Here is a 17,961-nt window from a genome sequence, read left to right as displayed (position 1 = left end):
ACTGCTGCTTTGCGAGGTGATGCTGCAGATATATTAAGATCAATTCCTAAGGGTCAAGAAAAATGTTACCAGACCTTGTTCACTCGTCTAGAAAAACGCTATGGAGATGCCCATCTACAACAAGTATACAAAGCACAACTGAGAAATAGAAGTCAACGAGCAAGTGAGAATCTGCAAGAATTTGAAGCAGATGTAGCCCGTGTGGTGCGGTTGGCTTATCCGGAGGTGCCAGACAGCGTTTTAGAAGAAATTGCAGTAGATACCTTCGTCAATGGGCTGAAAGATAATGAACTACAGAAAGCTTTACGACTAGCAAGACCGAAAGTTTTAGATGAAGCACTTGCTATTGCCTTGGAACACGAAGCAGCTAGCCAAGCTTCACAAAACAATCGAGTAATAACCGTGGAAAAAGGCGATAAGAGAAAAGATGAACGTTTGGTGGAAATGGTACGGAGGGTGATTCGTGACACGATGCCGAAGAGACGCATGAAGAGGGCTGGAAGAGTTGGTTCAAATACAGATGCTTCCTCGATACGGCCATGCAGTGAAAGTTGTAATCACCGGCTTAAACTAGATGAACAGCTTTGCCCTGTGAGACGAACTACCGTCGTTAATGAGCAATGGCAGCCACAACAGTTACAAGAAGCCCAAGAAGACGATCCATGTATAAAAAGAGTATTGGATTGGATGCGTCGAGGTGAGAGACCTAGTTGGCAAAACATTAGTGCATGTAGTCCGGAAGTCAAGGCCTACTGGAGCCAATGGAATTGCCTGATACTAAAAGATGATCTTCTGTACAGAACCTTTGAGAACGATGATGGTACAGAATCTAAGCTTCAGTTGATTGTACCTAAAAGTAAAGTGTCAGAAGTATTGCGTCAGTTGCATGACGGTACATCAGGTGGACACTTTGGTATTACGAAGACTCTGCAAAAGGTTCGAGAACGGTTCTATTGGGTGAACTGTAAAGATGATGTAAGAAGATGGTGCCAGAAATGTGAACTGTGTGCATCCGGTAATGGTCCAGTTGGTAAAAAGAGAGCACCCATGAGACAGTACAATGTTGGCAGTCCTATGGAAAGAGTAGCAATCGACATTGCAGGTCCATTTCCAGAAACTGATGCTGGAAATAAATACATCCTGGTAGCCATGGATTATTTTACGAAATGGACCGAGGCCTATGCATTACCAAATCAAGAAGCTGCTACCGTTGCAGAGGTACTTGTTAAAGAATTCTTCAGCCGATTTGGTGTTCCCTTGGAGATCCACTCCGACCAAGGGCGAAACTTTGAGTCAGCTCTTTTCCAAAACGTTTGTAAATTGATGGGTGTCAATAAGACCAGAACAACACCCCTGCATCCTCAATCAGATGGGATGGTCGAGAGGATGAACCGAACGATGGGTAAACACTTGTCCAAAGTTGTATCTGAAAATCAGCGAGATTGGGACCAACACATTCATTTATTCCTGATGGCCTACCGCTCGGCCGTAAATGAAACTACAGGTCAAACACCAACCTGCCTGATGTTGGGTCGTGAAGTTCGTTTGCCCTGCGACCTAGAGTTTGGCTGCGGACCTTCCGAGGAACATGTTGCAGGCGAAGACTACGTTGACCGCCTGAAATTACGAATGAACAACATTCATGAACTTGCCCGACAACACATCCAGATAGCCAGTGACAGAATGAAAGATCAATATGATTCTCGATGCAAGAATGAAAGCTTCGAAGTAGGTGATCTTGTCTGGCTTTATAATCCGCAACGTCGTCGAGGCTTATGTCCTAAACTGCAAAGACAATGGGAAGGTCCATATGAAGTTAAGAAGAAAATAAATGACGTAATATATAGAATTAAGAAGTTGCCAAACGGTAAACCAAAAGTTATTCACATAAATCATCTTGCGCCATATGCTGGCTCAAATGAAACAGAAGAAGCACGAGTCCTCCAACAGGAGATGAAAGATGTCGCACAGCCAAGTTTTAATCAATTTATGTCAAATTACGCAGCGAGAAAGAGTGCTAGATTCGGCGTGACCACAGAAGTTCAGCAAGATCTGTTTGGTGTTCCAGAAAACGTCTCTCTGGCCCACTGTGTTGCCCAAGACCTCGAGATGACTAAAGGAATATCGTCCGTATTCAATAGAAAGTTCGGCCGCCTGGACGAGTTAAGAAATCAGCAGCCTAAAATTGGAAGAGTACTGCGATTGGAAGATGGTCCTCGATCTTTGCTGTATATGGTGACCAGAAAGTCTTATACGGACACGCCAAGCTACGAGAACATATGGCGTGCTCTAACTAATTTGAAGAAAATCGTGTGTAATTATGACATCAAAAATTTGGCTTTACCAAAAATAGGCCATGCAGTAGAAAATCTGGATTGGAAGATTGTGAGAAGCATGCTTGAAGTGGTCTTCAGAGGAACTGGTGTACAAATCACTGTGTGTTGCATGAACCCGAAGATGTCGTACCCTTCAAAGACAGTAGACTGTTATTTCTTCTTGAAGGGTGTATGCAGAGCTGGAGAGTCGTGTAGATTCCGCCATCCTGGGCCTTCATTTAGAGTTGCTGATCGAGACGCTCAGATCTTAAGAGGGGAGCAGTGTAGCGGAAGAGAAATCTTGGCCGATCCCCGTATAACAGTAAACACCTCGAGAATGACGTAATCGGATGTGCTAGGCCTCGCCGGAGAATTCTGGAAGGTACGTCACATAGGCGGAACAAGCCGATAGCTCGAGATGGGAGTCGATTGTTCCAGAATAACAACTGGGTATAAATACGGGCATATTTTGTGAATAAGTTTAGTGTATAAGATAAATTCGTCTGTAACTTATATAAATAAAGTCGTATATAAATTACGAACCGCTAGTTTTATTGTAATTAGAAGTAATTACACTAATCACGCTACAATATTTAAAATTTATTTTTTCTGTTAAGTGAAAACACTCCTCCTCAATTTTTGGATATGTTATTTATTAATAAGCATACTTTCTTAAAAAAAATTAAAATCCAAAATAAAAAGTGTATTTCTCCGTTTTTGAGGTGATTAACTACGACATGTGTCTCGTCTATAAGAATCACACACGTACAAACTTTAAAAATTATTTTTTTTCTTAAGTGAAAACACTCCTCCTCAATTTTTGGATATGTTGTTTATTAATAAGCATACTTTCTTAAAAAAAAATTAAAATCCAAAATAAAAAGTGTATTCTCCGTTTTTGCGGTGTTTAACAAAGACATGTTTCCTCCATAAGAATCGCACACATAGAATCTTTAAAATTTATTTTTTCTGTTAAGTGAAAACACTCCTCCTCAATTTTTGGATATGTTGTTTATTAATAAGCATACTTTCTTAAAAAAAATTAAAATCCAAAATAAAAAGTGTATTCTCCGTTTTTGAGGTGATTAACTACGACATGTCTCGTCCATAAGAATCACAAACGTACAATCTTTAAAAATTATTTTTTTTCTTAAGTGAAAACACTCCTCCTCAATTTTTGGATATGTTGTTTATTAATAAGCATACTTTCTTAAAAAAAATTAAAATCCAAAATAAAAAGTGTATTTCTCCGTTTTTGAGGTGATTAACTACGACATGTGTCTCGTCTATAAGAATCACACACGTACAAACTTTAAAAATTATTTTTTTTCTTAAGTGAAAACACTCCTCCTCAATTTTTGGATATGTTGTTTATTAATAAGCATACTTTCTTAAAAAAAATTAAAATCCAAAATAAAAAGTGTATTCTCCGTTTTTGCGGTGTTTAACAAAGGCATGTTTCCTCCATAAGAATCGCACACATAGAATCTTTAAAATTTATTTTTTCTGTTAAGTGAAAACACTCCTCCTCAATTTTTGGATATGTTGTTTATTAATAAGCATACTTTCTTAAAAGAAATTAAAATCCAAAATAAAAAGTGTATTCTCCGTTTTTGAGGTGATTAACTACGACATGTCTCGTCCATAAGAATCACAAACGTACAATCTTTAAAAATTATTTTTTTTCTTAAGTGAAAACACTCCTCCTCAATTTTTGGTTATGTTGTTTATTAATAAGCATACTTTCTTAAAAAAAATTAAAATTTAAAATAAAAAGTGTATTTCTCCGTTTTTGAGGTGATTAACTACGACATGTGTCTCGTCTATAAGAATCACACACGTACAATCTTTAAAAATTATTTTTTTTCTTAAGTGAAAACACTCCTCCTCAATTTTTGGATATGTTGTTTATTAATAAGCATGCTTTATGAAAAAAAATTAAAATCCAAAATAAAAAGTGTATTTCTCCGTTTTTGAGGTGATTAACTACGACATGTCTCGTCCATAAGAATCACACACGTACAAGCTTTAAAAATTATTTTTTTTCTTAAGTGAAAACACTCCTCCTCAATTTTTGGATATATTGTTTACTAATAAGCATACTTTCTTAAAAAAAATTAAAATCCAAAATAAAAAGTGTATTCTCCGTTTTTGCGGTGTTTAACAAAGACATGTTTCCTCAATAAGAATCGCACACATACAATCTTTAAAATTTATTTTTTCTGTTAAGTGAAAACACTCCTCCTCAATTTTTGGATATGTTATTTATTAATAAGCATACTTTCTTAAAAAAAATTAAAATCCAAAATAAAAAGTGTATTCTCCGTTTTTGAGGTGATTAACTACGACATGTCTCGTCCATAAGAATCACAAACGTACAATCTTTAAAAATTATTTTTTTTCTTAAGTGAAAACACTCCTCCTCAATTTTTGGATATGTTGTTTATTAATAAGCATACTTTCTTAAAAAAAATTAAAATCCAAAATAAAAAGTGTATTTCTCCGTTTTTGAGGTGATTAACTACGACATGTGTCTCGTCTATAAGAATCACACACGTACAAACTTTAAAAATTATTTTTTTTTCTTCAGTGAAAACACTCCTCCTCAATTTTTGGATATGTTGTTTATTAATAAGCATACTTTCTTAAAAAAAAATTAAAATCCAAAATAAAAAGTGTATTCTCCGTTTTTGAGGTGATTAACTACGACATGTCTCGTCCATAAGAATCACAAACGTACAATCTTTAAAAATTATTTTTTTTCTTAAGTGAAAACACTCCTCCTCAATTTTTGGATATGTTGTTTATTAATAAGCATACTTTCTTAAAAAAAATTAAAATTTAAAATAAAAAGTGTATTTCTCCGTTTTTGAGGTGATTAACTACGACATGTGTCTCGTCTATAAGAATCACACACGTACAATCTTTAAAAATTATTTTTTTTCTTAAGTAAAAACACTCCTCCTCAATTTTTGGATATGTTGTTTATTAATAAGCATGCTTTATGAAAAAAAAATTAAAATCCAAAATAAAAAGTGTATTTCTCCGTTTTTGAGGTGATTAACTACGACATGTCTCGTCCATAAGAATCACAAACGTACAATCTTTAAAAATTATTTTTTTTCTTAAGTGAAAACACTCCTCCTCAATTTTTGGATATGTTGTTTATTAATAAGCATACTTTCTTAAAAAAAATTAAAATCCAAAATAAAAAGTGTATTCTCCGTTTTTGCGGTGTTTAACAAAGACATGTTTCCTCCATAAGAATCGCACACATAGAATCTTTAAAATTTATTTTTTCTGTTAAGTGAAAACACTCCTCCTCAATTTTTGGATATGTTGTTTATTAATAAGCATACTTTCTTAAAAAAAAATTAAAATCCAAAATAAAAAGTGTATTCTCCGTTTTTGAGGTGATTAACTACGACATGTCTCGTCCATAAGAATCACAAACGTACAATCTTTAAAAATTATTTTTTTTCTTAAGTGAAAACACTCCTCCTCAATTTTTGGATATGTTGTTTATTAATAAGCATACTTTCTTAAAAAAAATTAAAATTTAAAATAAAAAGTGTATTTCTCCGTTTTTGAGGTGATTAACTACGACATGTGTCTCGTCTATAAGAATCACACACGTACAATCTTTAAAAATTATTTTTTTTCTTAAGTAAAAACACTCCTCCTCAATTTTTGGATATGTTGTTTATTAATAAGCATGCTTTATGAAAAAAAAATTAAAATCCAAAATAAAAAGTGTATTTCTCCGTTTTTGAGGTGATTAACTACGACATGTCTCGTCCATAAGAATCACAAACGTACAATCTTTAAAAATTATTTTTTTTCTTAAGTGAAAACACTCCTCCTCAATTTTTGGATATGTTGTTTATTAATAAGCATACTTTCTTAAAAAAAATTAAAATCCAAAATAAAAAGTGTATTCTCCGTTTTTGCGGTGATTAACTAAGACATGTTTCCTCCATAAGAATCGCACACATAGAATCTTTAAAATTTATTTTTTCTGTTAAGTGAAAACACTCCTCCTCAATTTTTGGATATGTTGTTTATTAATAAGCATACTTTCTTAAAAAAAATTAAAATCCAAAATAGAAAGTGTATTCTCCGTTTTTGAGGTGATTAACTACGACATGTCTCGTCCATAAGAATCACAAACGTACAATCTTTAAAAATTATTTTTTTTCTTAAGTGAAAACACTCCTCCTCAATTTTTGGATATGTTGTTTATTAATAAGCATACTTTCTTAAAAAAAATTAAAATTTAAAATAAAAAGTGTATTTCTCCGTTTTTGAGGTGATTAACTACGACATGTGTCTCGTCTATAAGAATCACACACGTACAATCTTTAAAAATTATTTTTTTTCTTAAGTAAAAACACTCCTCCTCAATTTTTGGATATGTTGTTTATTAATAAGCATGCTTTATGAAAAAAAAATTAAAATCCAAAATAAAAAGTGTATTTCTCCGTTTTTGAGGTGATTAACTACGACATGTCTCGTCCATAAGAATCACAAACGTACAATCTTTAAAAATTATTTTTTTTCTTAAGTGAAAACACTCCTCCTCAATTTTTGGATATGTTGTTTATTAATAAGCATACTTTCTTAAAAAAAATTAAAATCCAAAATAAAAAGTGTATTCTCCGTTTTTGCGGTAATTAACTAAGACATGTTTCCTCCATAAGAATCGCACTCATACAATCTTTAAAATTTATTTTTTCTGTTAAGTGAAAACACTCCTCAATTTTTGGATATGTTGTTTATTAATAAGCATTATTTCATAAAGAAAATTAAAATCCAAAATAAAAAGTGTATTTCTTCGCTTTTTGAGAATATGAACTGCAAAGTGTGGAAAATTGGTTTTAATATAAAATTTTATATTAAGTATAAGTTTTACTATTGGTTTCCTTTAATTTAATAATATACTTGCTTGGTAGTACTATTGCCCCAGTATTTTTGCGATATTTTGAAAAAAAAATCTATGGATGGAATCTATGGATAACTTCACATCGGTAAAATAAACACTTCAAACCAATCAAACTTACAGATCATATAAACAATACACATACTATTAAAATAGATGGTCAAGCCAAACGATTACTTTCATTTAGGGTGCTAAATAGAGGGAGTTTTTCACGATTTTGTTACCAAAAAAAAGGGGCCAACTTTTTTTTTCATTGTAACTCGTTTATTTTTGATGCTGTAAACTTTTGTAAAAAACAAATAATAAGCTTTTTTTCGTTACTTAAAAATATTAATCAAGGTTTTTCCGAAAAATGCTTCTTTCTTCGGTGATTTCGCGTTGAATTATTCGATTTGGAATTAGACGAATAATAACGCATTTTTCATGAGCTACAACTTTGTTTCTACTTAATTTGTTGACTTTACTGGTACACCATTTTTTTCGTTTTTTTATAGGCTACACTTTTGCTAAAAACATTTTTTCCGATAAAATATTTACTTTTTGAGTTATTTGGGAAAAACGGTCTGAAAACGTAGTTTTTTTGTCGAAAAATCAACATTTTAAATTGCGAATAACTCGAAAAGTATTGACTTACGTAAAAAACTTTATTGAACAAAAGGTGCTTAAAATAAGTCAATTTATTCATTTCCGGCCTTATTTTAAACACGCGCTTTTCACCCCCCGAGAAGGGGTAAATGTCACCCCCCAAGTAAATGCAACCAACGGTACAAATTCAACTTTGAAGTGGAGGGTAAGTAGAACCCAAATCCAAATTTTCATTCAATTCGGAGTTGCCCCTGGAAATTACACTCCAAAACGGTCATTTATTGGACTAGTAGGTCAAGATTCGTTCTTTGTCTAAACTCATTTTCATTTACATATTTTTATTTGTCTTAATATTGCTCTTAGTATTTTTCTTTCTTATATTCTAAGGTTTTTCTCTTGTTTTTTTTGTCATGCTAAGAGTTTCTGCTGCTTACATCATCGTCGGTCGAATTATTGTTTTGTATACCTTCATTTTCGATTTCTTGCCCAATAATTTATTTTTTAGTATTTTTTATTTGCATAGTAGGTCTTATTTGATGTAATTATCCTTTCTTTGATTTATGTTTCTCTTTTTTCATTGTTTACTATTAATATTCCCAAATACTTAAATTTTTTCACTCTTCAAAAATGTATTCTCCTACTCTAATCTCTTCGTTTTCAAAGTTTTTATCAAATCTCATTATTTTTGATTTTTTCTAGGTTTATTTTTAATCCCATCACTTTTCCTTCTGTTACCATTTCATTTAACATTCTTTCCATCCTTTTTCTATTTTTTGTTATTAGCACAGTATCGTCAGCGTATGCTATTATTTGTCCTCTCGTTCTGAGGGTACCTTTGTTGGTTTTGCTGACTATCTATTCCAGGGCAAGATTAAACAGAGTTGCTGATAACGAATCTCCTTGTCTAACCCATTTATTTATGACAAATTCTTCTGTGTCTAATACTTGAGTTCTTCTACTCACTACAGTTCTACTCATTATCATTTTGATTAATCGACTTAATTTGTTTTGTATTCCCATTTCTTTCAGAGCTACCACTAATGTTATCTTTTTATTGTCTCAAATGCTTGCTGAAAATCTATAAAAAGCATAGACCTGGATCCCGCTTAAGAAAAAAAAGTTGATTAATAGCAAGCTGAAAATTTGTTAATAGCTTAACGGTGTCTAGTCGGACAAACATTGATGCACAGGAACACTGGAACAGGGGAAGTTTTAACGGTGGAACATGATAATCGTGTCGTCCTGACAAGTTTATGATGGTGAAAAATAGCAAGTTGTTTTTAAGTTTCTTCAATAGCCAACGTTATATAATATATGAAGAAATGTTTGTCCGACAAAAAGGTTGGGCATTTTAACAAGTCCGACACGTAGAACATGTCACATCACAGGAACTATGTTGGTGATGAATAGCAGTCTGATTTTTGCATGAGAGTTTAATGAAAGGTTAAAAAAGCAATTGGAAGTTCTGTCGGACAAAATTAATGGGAAATTTTCCTAGTCGGACATTCTAAACATGTAAGATATAGACAAAAATGTTGGTGATAAATAGCAAGCTAATTTTGATTTGTTTATGTACAAATTATATTTTGTAACGCAAAAAGTTATATGTCGGACAAAAAGTTTGGGCAAATCGAAGGAAATAAATAAAAAACATTTTTTCAGAATGACTTAGTCACATATTGATAAAGCTATTTTAGTTGTATGTTATTATTTATATTCACATATTTGCATGTTCATATATATACATGCACACTCCAAAAACAGTGAGGTAAGTATCAATGCATGTATATATTGCAAAACAATTATTTTTTTGGGTGGAGCTTGTTCTAGATATTCTCAAAATGACAATAAAAAATGTCAAAGAACATGTGAAAGCAATCTCTTAGGGTTTTCTAATTAGGCGCATCAGAAAGTACGGAAAATTTCCTACAAAAAACGTTGTATACATTTTTTTCCATACTCAAATCTTAACCCTGTAAACGACATTGAAAAATGTGAAGAGTCTAAAACTTCGGTGCTTATAAGAATAGGCGTAAATATGACACATTATGCTTAGAAGTATGTATTAGAAGGCTGCATTTGTCAGTGTGACACTTTGTGCTATACAAAGTAGTATTTGAAAGTACATGGTCTCTGAGTTTCTGTTTGCCACGTGTGTTGGAAATAAAAATTTATATTAACTATGGAGTGTTTTTGTGTCTATTTTTGAGTGTCAACAGTTTAAATTTTAAGTCGCCAAATCAAAAGTGAAACCATTCAACGGAACATTTTTGAGTAATTTTCGAACATTTTACAAAGTTAGTAAAATACTTGGTCATCAATTCAATGATATTCAGTTGCCAGATAATTGTGAAAATTCTATTGAATATCATTCTTCGTGCTATAATGCTTTGCTTGATTGAAAAAGGGTACCTAAATAAATTATTACTAAAATTGTATAACGTAATTTTTCTCAACTTTCTACAAATGAAATAATAATGTAATTAATATGTCACATGGCTAGAAATAATTTGCTGCCAAAATAAATCGATTAGTTTAAATTTGAAGTTACGATTGCAATTTATTATGAATTATTGTCAAAAGTGACAGTTTTTCTTAAATGGAAATGTATTCATAGACATAAGGGTAGACAGGGAATACAGTGCAAAAAGTCGATAGGTGGTCTATCTATCTCTTTTAACCAAGCGATCCCGCGAATGTGGCAGACAAAGATAGCTACACCACTCAATCCATAATATAATTTGCCTGATCTACTATAAATGTATTACAGTGAGGTATCTAAATGATGTTGAGATAAATCGAAAGATATCGATTGTAATTGATTGCAGGTACTTTTGACATAGGATAATCACCCCTTATTGAAATTTCAAAAATTATTTTTTTAAATTGTCCTACTACAAAATCTACCCCTTATTTTTTTCCGACAACAGTCATTCTTGGTAAGGAATAATTTACTTAATTAAATTTTGTCTTTGTCGGAAAGCTATTTATCACCAGCATTTTTGTCTATATCTTACCTGTTTAGAATGTCCGACTACGAAAACTTCCCATTCATTTTGTCGGACAGAACTTCCAATTGCTTTTTTAACCTTTCATTAAACTCTCATGCAAAAATCAGACTGCTATTCATCACCAACATAATTCCTGTGATGTGACATGTTCTACGTGTCGGACTCGTTAAAATGCCCAACATTTTTGTCGGACAAACATTTTCTCATATATTACATAACGTTGGCTATCGAATAAACTTAAAAACAACTTGCTATTTTTCACAATCATAAACTTGTCAGGACGACACGTTTATCATGCTCCACAGTTAAAACTTCCCCTGTTCCAGTGTTGCCGTGCATCAAAGTTTGTCCGACTAGATACCGTTAAGCTATTAACAAATTTTTAGCTTGCTATTAATCAACTTTTCTTTCTTACGCGGGATCCAGGTCTAGCAGTTCAATGTCTATTTTATATCCATGAACTTTCTTCATAATTTGTTTAACCGTGTGTATGACATATGTTGTAGACTTTCTCTTAATAAATCCGCATTGATACTGTCCTATAATACTATGATATTCGTCTTAGCTTCGGTCAGTTTTCGTTGTATTAAGGCCGACATAATTTTATATGCTGTGTGTAATAACGTCAGTCCCCTGTAGTTATTACACATTTGATGGTCTCCTTTTTTATGAATTGTGATAATTTGTCCTCTGTACCATTCTTTCGGCATTTTTTCTTCGTCCCATATGTCATTTATTAAATCGTACAATTTTTCTCTTAATCCTTCTTCGCCATATTTTATAAGCTCCATATTGATACCGTCTGATCCTGAGGCTTATTATCATATACGGCTGCTATTTATAATTTCCTTAATTTCCTCTTTCGTTGGTCGTTCTACTGGTTTCCTAACATAATTTTCTCTTCTTCCACGTTTTCATTTAGATCTTGATCTTGTGGTGTTAACAATTCTTTAAAGTAGTTAGTCCTAGGGGTTGTACGTAACATGATCAAAACTGACTTATGCCCGGTTGCACCAACAGATCTTAAGCTTAAGACGAGAATAACATAAGAATTAATATGTATAATATAATTATAATATATATAATAAAATATCATAATGTAGTAATAGATATGATTGAGAATAAGGTAAGAATCGAAAATTATGGTGCAACGTAAGTGATACTCAAGGAGGCCCTATCTATAAGTAGAGCTTAGCTAATATGGACCTTAAGATCTGTTGGTGCAACCAGGCATAAGAGTCGGGAGCATGGATTACTTAAAAGTGTTGATTATATTATTTCTATATCCGGACAATCCGTTAAATGGCTCAATTAGTTAATACCTTAAACATTTAAGGGGGTACACGCTAAATCTTGGTCCAATGCTATTTTAATGCATTAATTTTTTTTTCGAATCGTGAGAAAACTAATAAGTATTTTTGAAAAATTTAAACGCAAAATGAAATACATATTACATTATTACCGAAGGCCGAAAGTCCCCGAAAACTTCTATAATGTTTATTTTAATAAGTTACGGGGGTGAAAAAAAGAGGAAATTTAGTGTGATTTTTAATTTCAAATATTTCATTCAAAAGAAACTTTTTGTTTATTCTAGGGGACTTTCGGCCCTCGGTAATAATGTAATCTTTCATACTCCGTTTAAGTTTTAAAAAAATATTTATTAGTTTTCTCAGAATTCGAAAAAATTAATGCATTTAAATATCATTGGATCAAGATTTTGCGCCTACCCCCTTAATAACAGCTGCCTGCCACATGTGGTAATGTAGGTTTGTATACAATATTAATTATTTGATGCATGTTCCATTCTTTACCATGCAGTTTTTCACGTATTAAAAAATATGGCGCAACGAAGTTTGTACATCCTTGGTTCGTTATTCATTATCGTTATCATATTTATGTTAGCTCAAAAATGTATGACCCTCTTCTCTAACCTTGACAGGACTCAGTTAGCTCAAAGTAACTTGTAGGTACTGCAACGGTTTGACACGTTACGGAATCATTTTTGAACTCTTTAATTATTGTATAATTTATTTTCTGTTTATTTCTTTCAAATTCTCTAATTTTGTCGTAAATAAATATTTACGTGACGTCATACTTCAGTGTACGGAACGTACTCTACGCCACCTAGTAGCGAATATGACCTCGCGTTCTGAGAGTTTGATGTTCTCCTCTTTGAACGAGAGAGGAATGATCGGCACTTGGGTTGTGCGGTTGTGGCTGTATGTGAGGTTGGTATGGTACCATAAAATGGCGGATGATTTCTTTAGTTTGTTGTTGGAGGCCAGGATTTAAAATAAATGAATTTCAAGCAAAAAACGTATTTGATCATATTACTCATTACTTTTATTTTCATTATATTTGTTCTATGCTTACTGGATTCATTGTATTACAAAATGTCTAAGGAATTTTGCCGGGTAATTACTGGGAAGATATTTATTACTTCATAAATATGCTTGAATTATAACCCAAGCAGTAGATCCGCTAAATAGTTTATTCATTCATTCATTAAGCATTACAATACCTAGGGATTATAGCTAATGCCATGCTATAATTCTAAATCCTATTCTTGGGTGAGGTGGAGAGGTAGAGTCTCTGTCATTTATAGCTTGCTGTGTGTCTTTGTTGTTGTGACTCTTTTCCTTTTCTTCCTGTCCTTGCACTGAACTTTTCAGTATTTCACAATTATTGCTCGTATGTCTTCTTCTACATCATCCAGCACATCTGATTGTGGGCATTTCTGTATGTCCTATCCATTCTAAGCGAAGAGATTTTATGTATCGGACTATATTTTCTCTCTTTAATTCTTCTTCAATCTCGGCATTTGGTTTCATTCGTATTTCTCCCTCTCTTGTTACATTGTGGCCCAGTATTGTTCTCATTATTTTTCGTTCAAATTTCAGAAAGCTATCTTCCTGTTTCTTGTTAATCGTTGTTGTTTCCATCACATATGTAACAATAGGTCTTATATAGGTTCATCTTTGTTCTCTTAGTTAGAGTCTTGCTTCTCAGCAGATTTCTATTCATTCCATATGTCTTTTTGCCCTTCAGAATTCTTTCCTCTGTTCTCTCTTTTCCGGTTTTCCCTGTTGTTGCTCCCAAGTAGCTAAAGGTGAATACAGTTTCAAATTTATACAATAGTTTATACTTAGTATAAAATGTTTAGTTGCTGGTAGAGATTGATGCATATTTATTGATAATTGTAATGGCACTTATCGCTATTGGTCCTCTCAAAAAAATTTTCTGATTTTCTAGATTTTTTTTCTATTGGTAGTTTATTCCTATAGGCATCTTGAACATCCTATAGCCTCAACAAGGGGCATCTTTTTTTTTGTTCTTTCTGTGATTAGTAATAGATGGAGAAACTTATTGAATCTTTATATATTTTTCTTTCTAGTCAGCTTATTATGTAATATCCAAGATCATAATTTCAATATTGCTTGTGTTCACGTGTAGTATGCAATAGAATAACATCGGTTCCCAAAAAGTTACTGCCGTAACTTCTTTCACCTCGTTACCGTCGTAACCTAGACTAATTAGCGGTCTGATTAAACCATCCATTACTATCGAGCAAAGGAGAGGTTCTCCTACTGTAAACAACATCTGTCCGCAACTGCCCCAATTTCAAGCCTGGATCCTATCACTCTGGTTAATTTAATTATTACTCTTGGCAAATTAGGAAAAAAACAAGAGAAAGTTTGTTAGCAGATATGTTATTGCTGAAATCTTAAGATTGAACATTTATATTAGTAATATCGGTTTGCAAAGTTCGCAGAAAGTGTGCTACTTTGTTTATTAACAAATTAGCGCTCCGAAATCGTGTTTTTTCTTTCAATTATTGCTCGGTGACTCCGAGTATTTTAACTTTAAACCGAAAGTACCCGAATTAAAATTCACCGTAATTTCATTCTGCACGGAGATAGTTTTTTTCCCGATTTCCTTCGACGAAAATGTTCTTTGGAAAATCCGGGGTTTCCCAACAAAATCTTTGAGGGAGCGTTCAAGTATTACGTAACGCGATTTTTGAAGATTTTTGACCCTCCTCCCCCCTACGTAACGCACTAATGGGCGTTTAACTATTGCGTAACGCAATTTTTGAAGATTTTTGACCCCCCCCCCCCCCAACCTGCGTTACGTAATACTAGAACGGTCCCTTATTTTCAACTAAAATTTTAGAGAAGTAATTATTTATTAATAATCAAATAACGAAAATCGAACAAATGTAGCAACAATTAAATTGTTAATTAAAAATTTACGGTCGCAATAATAACCAAATTAATCATACACTGCTCAAACTTTGAAAGATTATAAAGATAAGATGCTCATTTAATATTTTATTGGCAAAATATAAATTTTTGATTTTTGATTAAAATTATGAAGTGTTAAAAAAAGAGATAAACAATTTAACGTTTCTCTTTTTATTATTTTTTAATTTTAAAAAATGTGTAAAATCTTCGAAGAGCTTGAAAATGAATGCTTGAAAACTTTTTGCAGCCATTTGTAAAAAATGAGTTTAAGGTACAAACTAATTACATATTTACAAATATAAGAATATCGAATATTTGTTTAATAGTTATATTATTATTAATCAAAGATTTTAAGATTTTCGATAATTTTTTTATAATTTATAAGCAAGGGTAGCTATATATTTTTTCTTCTTTTATATATATTTACTATATATTTACTAGCTAAAATATTTTAGTTGAAAATAAAAGATTTGGAAACCCCGGATTTTCTGGGGATTATTTTCGTCAAAGGAAATCGGGAAAAAATATCTCTGTGCAGAATTAAATTACGGTGAATTTTAATTATTAAATTACGGTGAATTTTAATTCGGGTGTTTTAGATTTAAATTTAAAATCTTCGGAGTAAAACAGCAATAATTGAAAAAAAAAACACGATTTTCGAATATAATTCGGCCTGGAACATTAGGTGGACAATTAACTGCTAATATAATTGCTAGACATTTTATTAATAAAATTAGAAAATATAGGACCAATAATATTAATTTATATGCATATTAAATATTTTGATTAGTGTCCAACTTTTATTATTAGTTTTAAAAACAGCTGTTTCCGTAATTAAATCTTATATATTTGCTGTTTAAAAACATAGTCTACAGTGCCGGCAAAAAAAATCTTTACACTGCCAACTAAATCACCAAATTTGAAGACAATTTGCATGCGTTCTGTCTGTGCTTGAAGGGGAGGGTAAAAGACGGGGGATAGCGTATTTGTGACGGCAATTATCTGTAGTTTACGGACTGCTTGGCTTATTTAGGGTATTCTGCGCATTTGCACTGTAAACAGTTGGATTTGTGCGGGTAGTCAGTGTTAAATTACGTCTCATTTACCTCATAAAGTTTGAGATCGTCAAATTCTAAATTGAACTGACCAATATGGGTCGAAAGAAACTCACAAAAGAGGAAAAGGTTCATGCTTTAACATTACTGGAGAAAGGGGACTCTCTTATTACCGTATTGGTGTTTCAAAAGAGGCTATTTATCAACTAAAACGTTGCAGCCGAACATTTCAGTTGATAAATAGCCCCCCTTGAAGCACCAATATCACGTGCTACGGTAATTACAGAGTCTCCTTTCTCCAGCAATGTTAAAGCATGAACCTTCTCCTCTTTTGTGAGTTTCTTTCGACCCATATTTGTCAGTTCAATTTGGAATTTGACGATCTCAAACTTTATGAGGTAAATGAGACGAAGTTTAACACTGACTACCCGCACAAATCTAACTGTTTACAGTGCAAACGCGCAGAATACCCTAAATAAGCTAAACAGTCCGTAAACTACAGATAATTGCCGTCGCAAATATGCTATCCCCCGTCCCCTACCCTCCCCTCCAAGCGCAGACAGACCGCATGCAAATTGTCTGAAAATTTGGTGATTTATTTGGCAATGTAGAGATTTTTTTTGCCGGCACTGTAGAGTCGAGAGAATTAAATTAATATCAACTCATAAAAATCATCCCTATAATTTAGTAGATATTAGACCATGACCATTACTAGGTGCTTAAGAGCAATATTAACAATATTAGGTTTAATTTAATGATTCACTGTATATAACAATAATTTATTATTAAGATAAAGGCAGTTTTTGTTTTCATTTGATTCAGAGTTGGACCACCATCTCCATATAGCTATTTCAGTATCTATGCATCCTCAGTGAAGCTATGCAGTCACAACTCTAAAACAAAATCAACAAACCCTGCCTATTTAAGGGAAAACATCGCGATGTAATGAATTCACCATTTGAGACACAAAACAGCAACATCTCTCGTAATACGAGGAAGACGAAAAGCCCTAGATACAAAGGGTACTACTTTTATATAATTAGAATAATTGAAATAAAAATAATAAACAATAATTTAAATCCAAGACTTTTCGTTAAAAAACTGCTTTCTGGCTGCATCTCATATCTCCGGCTTTTACAATATATAAGCACAAGAGACGACGAATATAGAAGGAAGCAAGGCCACGTATTTACTCCTTTTTGCCTAGGAAAAGGACCGAAAGACAGTTTCCGGTACTCTAATCTGAGTAAAGATGAAAAAGATAAAGGCAGTTTTTGTTTTCATTTGATTCAGAGTTGGACCACCATCTCCATATAGCTATTTCAGCATCCCATGCATCCTCAGTGAAGCTATGCAGTCACAACTCTAAAACAAAATCAACAAACCCTGCCTATTTAAGGGAAAACATCGCGATGCAATGAATCCACCTTTTGAGACGCAAAACAGCGACATCTCTCGTAATACTTTATTATTAATAATAATTTAGTATTAATTGGACTATTAGTTGCAAGATTAATTATCAGTGATAACGAAATATTTGTTAATAAACAAAATAGCACACTTTATGCGGACTTTTCAAGCAAACAGACATTACTAATACATAAGCAATCTAGAAGATTCGATTCTAACAATAAAATAACTGCTAACAAACTTACTCCAAAAATGGCTTTTTTTCGATAATCCGCCAAGACTAAAATATATTTCACTTTGATATTCATAAATAATTCCTTAGTACAGTTCACCCAACCCATTTTTATTTCTTTCCTTTTTATTTGTTTAAATTGATTAGCCTAACAATTTCCCTCAAATATC

General features: G+C 32.6%; 1 protein-coding gene across 2 annotated transcripts in view; it reads left to right on the top strand.

Annotated features, from left to right (window-relative positions):
• Positions 1-17,961, top strand: part of LOC114335358 (proline dehydrogenase 1, mitochondrial) — a 219,584-nt gene that overhangs the window by 98,413 nt on the left and 103,210 nt on the right. The window lies entirely within an intron of this gene.

The sequence above is a fragment of the Diabrotica virgifera genome, chromosome 7 (assembly GCF_917563875.1).
Source record: "Diabrotica virgifera virgifera chromosome 7, PGI_DIABVI_V3a".
In the NCBI taxonomy this organism is placed as follows: Eukaryota; Metazoa; Arthropoda; class Insecta; order Coleoptera; family Chrysomelidae; genus Diabrotica; species Diabrotica virgifera.
Note: the sequence above shows the minus strand (reverse complement) of the source record. Positions and strands in the feature narration are given on the sequence as shown.